A 5000-nucleotide genomic window follows, 5' to 3' on the forward strand; every position below is an offset into this window, starting at 1 on the left:
TTTTTGTGCCAAGGCACACCTGGCATAGCCAAAAAATCCCAGGGCACACCTAGATATACGGTATATATATATATATATATATAATTATATATATATATATACGGTATATCTATATACACACACTAGGGGTGTGCCGATACACTAATTTCACGAAACGATACGATACGATATTGGGCACACAACTTCGATACGATTTCGATACGATACGATACGCACTTTTTTACCATGAAAATATATGGGGGGGAAAAAAAGCAAATGCAAACAAATATTTCTGTTTTTGCATTATTCAGACATGCAAATTTGTAGCTTTTCAGCTTCCACTAGCCTTTTTGAATCCAAATAGGGCAATAGTGTGACACCTGACCCGAAAAAAAACAGCATGTTGTCACCCTTTTCACCTCGGGGCTGTTTATGCATGCCTGATTATTATTATTGTTAAAAAAAGAAAAAGAAAAAAAAAAAGTTTTTTTTTTTTTTCAAAATGATATTTTTTCAAACCTTCTTCAAACGGCGCGGCACAGTGATCTAGACACAGAAGACGGTGAGATACAGAGTTCATGGACATGACAAAGCCAATGCAAGAGAAACAATTTATTGGTGACGAAATGGCATGAAAGGATATGAAATTTAAATGAGAGATGTTCCTATAGGGCAGTGGGTGGGTTTGAACCTTTTTCATGCCAAGGACCCCTAAATTGATATACATTTGGCCGCGGACCCCCATCTGAAAATGTTGTGTGCCAGCCAGGGACCCCCAGAAGTAAAGATTTGAGTTAAAAAATAATAATATATATATTCAAAGATATGCACAGATTTTCAAGATTTTTCAAAAATAGCAGATCTACGAGTGCCACGCAATGAGCTTGTATATCTGCTTTTTTTTTTAAATAGCCAAAGCTAAGTGGTTAAAATGATTGTGATGCTATGTTAACACATTTAGCTGGGGACCCCCTGGTACCCCCCCCAAGGACCCCTGGTTGAGAACCCCTGCTATAGGGTATTGATAATAAGCTGAACGTTTCCTCAAGAGGTCCTTTAAAACCATATAGGCTGCAGGCTGTTGAACAAACAGTCCCAGAAGCCCCTATATCTCACTACAAAAGGTGGTCTCAATGTATTATTTGACCTTGATCAATTAAGCATTCTTCTAGCAGATGTACGTCTTTAAGCAATGTCCCCAGAGCATCTCATCCAACACTTGGCCTTGTAGCCTATACTGTTAAAAAAGTGCATTCAAGATTTGCCTCTTTGATTCATCACACATTTTCACTCACTCTCTCTAACCTCAGAGTTTCAGTCATTTCACATCCAAAAGAACCAGTTTACTGATACATGCCGTCTGACCCCAACACTAATGCCAAAATGACACAGGCATCAGAAATGTACCAGAAATTTATTTATTTCAAAAATCATTTTTGACCATTTCGGCAACGTTGTGGTCATGTGCCAAAATAACCTTGGCACTATAGGACCCTGCAGCGTTAGTTTTGGAGCAGTACGTCCACGTTGTTTTTGTTTCAAAGTATTGTGTGTGTGTGTGTGTGTGTGTGTGTGTGTGTGTGTGTGTGTGTGTGTGTGTGTGTGTGTGTGTGTGTGTGTGTGTGTGTGTGTGTGTGTGTGTGTGTGTGTGTGTGTGTGTGTGTGTGTGTGAGAGAGAGAGAGAGTGAGAGGGACAGAAAGAGAAGGACAGACACACACACACATACAGACAGAAACAAACAGACAAACAGAAACAGACAGACAGACTGACACACGTTGAATAGGCGTAGCAGTGTCATGTCTGCTGGGTGTGAGGAGCATGGCGTTTATCTTCTCTATCTACCATAGTGTGAAATCCCAGACATACCGCTCCCATTAGAATAACTGGACCACTTTTTAATTAGAAACACCACCCAGAGAGCCATGGGGAATGTGATAGCATACTGAGCAGCTACGTATATGGACAGCATCTCAAACGGAGGGGGATCAGCCTTTAGAAAGAATAGTATCATCACAAAATGCTAATGCATCACAACTACCCATTGATGCAAACATGCACCCAAACCCCCAATCGCAAACACACACAAACACACACACACGCACGCACACGCACACGCACACGCACACAAGCAAGCGTGTGTATGTGTATATATACCTATAGCACGATATACATACAAACGCATGCGCACGTATACGCACACGTTACTATTTCTCTTCCCAGGGCTTGGCTGAATGAGGGAGGAACAGTTGTTTTCGGTGATTGACACCGCCTTGCGATGAAGTATAAATTAGGCTCAATCAGTGAGAACGAGGGGTCACGTCTGAAGAAGACAAGGCCAGCCAGCTGTCAATCATCATGTCACACACGCACACACGGTTACAAAGGAACACACACACACACACACACACACACACACACACACACACACACACACACACTCACAATCTCACACACACACACACACACACACACACACACACACACACACACACACACACAAACACGCACGCATGCGCACACACACGCGTGCGCGCGCATGCATGCACACGCACACACACACGCGCGTGCGTGCGCGCGCATGCACGCACACACACTCACACACAAGCGCGCACAATTGCACGCAAACACTATCATAGTTCTATTAACAACGCATTAGCACAACTACCGATTTGTGTGGCTTAACCTGTCATTTTGTGGTAGAGCCATTAACAGTGAATGAATATTAAGGGGTGTTGTGGTATTAAAACATGTACATTGAATGTATACTGTTGTTCTTTTCATTTCAACCTGTCTCACCACCACCCTGTCTGATCAAAAAACTGACAGGCAACCAATGCAGGGACTTTAAAATAGGCGTAATGTGTGCTCTTCGTTTTGGTCTATGTCAACACACATGCTGCTGCATTCTGGACAAGTTGTAACCTACCTATAGTCTTTTTTGGAAGACCAGACAGTAATCAAGCCTGTTAGTGATACAAATCTGAGGTCATTTAGGAATGATCCTAGTACCCTGTAAAATGGAATGGACGGATGTGAATCCAGTCCAAAAAACGTCACTTCCGTCCGCTCCAATGATAGGATCTTGAGAAAAAGGTCCATATCTCCATATCTTTTTACAGTGGTCAAAACCAAGCCATTTTCGACGCGCGATCACTCTGCCATGGCGGATCGCGGTAGAAATATTATTGTTCCAGTCGTTAGACGGGACCCTCGACCATCGCGCACACACCCTTTGTTTACGTCCGGGACCTCGTGGGGGGCTTCTACAGCTCTAAACAGATCGGCGTAAACGGTAAGAAGCGCTGGCACTGGATGGACCCTGTTTTAAAAAACCTCTGGCACTCGATGTTGTTAAGTAGTGAAAATAGCAGATCTACAAGCTCACAACACGTCGCATCGCGACATGTTGTGAGCTTGTGGATCGGCTATTTTCCTTAGTTTGGGTTTCTTTTGGGACTCCGGGCTAAAAAGTTTGGGGATCACTGCTCTAGATACTAACAGCGAAAAGAAAAGCCAATTTTCAGACAAAAGGCGCACACAAAAACATCCTATGGATGATCCTGTACTGGTGGAGCATGAGCAGGGTTTTATAATGACAACAACTCAGTATCCTCTGCAACATGTCATACTGTATGTGTGATTTTGTTCAGTGGTCGTTTTAGCCAACATGACATTCGGTAACACCGTGCAAAATACTTAATTACAAACCGGCTTACATCGTTTAAGTGACACTTCATAAGAGCCCAAGCCCTATCAGTTGACATGGGTGCTTCTTATGGATAAGTCAGCTATTTGACGGACTAAACGGCTGCTGCATCATTAAGGAGACAGATTAGAATGATCAACATCACATCATTTGATTGATCACACATACTTGAGGAAAAGCTTGTCCTCGTAGTCATTCCAGCCACCTAAATGTGACTAAACTGACATCATATTAAAGTGGCATTTTATAGAATATAGCTGTCATCTGATTGACAGCTAATAATGATCACAATCCCCCCAAATAAAAGTGCAAATAACATCACTTAACTGACATCTCATAAGATCTGAGGAACGTCATTTGATTGATGGTTCATGACGATCACTGTCTCTCTCTTGGACCAAAATAAATGTCACAGTAACATTACTTGAGCGTGTACTTAGGAGAGCCAAACATTGCTTGATTGATATGTTGGATGATCTGGATGAGGATTCATCATGCTGTTTGATTAATGCTAAAATATAAGGGTGGGATACTAATTCAGAGTGTCTAAGTCAAAGTTTTTCATGTCAAGGCCACCAAAATGTTATACTTTGGCTATTAAAAAAAAAATTATTTGGCCCCAGAAGCAAAGATTTGAGTTAAAAAATGTTCGCTTTACAAACATATATATTCAAAGATTTGCAAAAATGTTCAGGATTTTTTCAAAAATTGCAGATCTACAAGCTCGTAGCGAGTGCTGCACTACGAGCTTGTAGATCTGCTATTTTTGAATAGCCAAAGTTTAAAATATGGTAAAAGTGGTATATTAACTAATTTTGCTGGGGACCCCCTGGTATCCCCCCATGGACCCCTGGGGGTCCCCAGACCCCACTTTGAGAACCAATGGTCTAATTGGCTCACTGAGTAGTTGCCACTGGTCCAAAGCTATATACATTTGGGGGTGCTTGGCACGAAAACATTTGAGAACTACTGGGGCGGCCATAGCTGAGTGGTTAGTGAGCCCGCCTAGGGAGCCAGAGGCCCTGGTTGCCCCAGGTTCGATTCCAGGCCACGCCAGCATATGTGTCGATGAAATGAAATTTGTCCCTGAGCAAGACTCTTAACCCCTAATTGCTCACAGGTTCTCATTGGAAACAAGACCGCAAGGACTTCATTGAACGACCTGTTAAAAAAAAAAAAGGGAAAAAAAGGAACTGATTTAGAAGGCATTTGTAGAATCGGCCTCAGGTCTTAATGGGTTATAAAGTGGTTATAAGCAAGTACAGATGGAGTTCAGAGAATACATGTGGAGAGGTAGATAGACAACGGGACAAG

Source organism: Gymnoscopelus braueri (genome assembly GCF_963280865.1).
Source record: "Gymnoscopelus braueri genome assembly, chromosome: 6".
NCBI lineage: Eukaryota > Metazoa > Chordata > Actinopteri > Myctophiformes > Myctophidae > Gymnoscopelus > Gymnoscopelus braueri.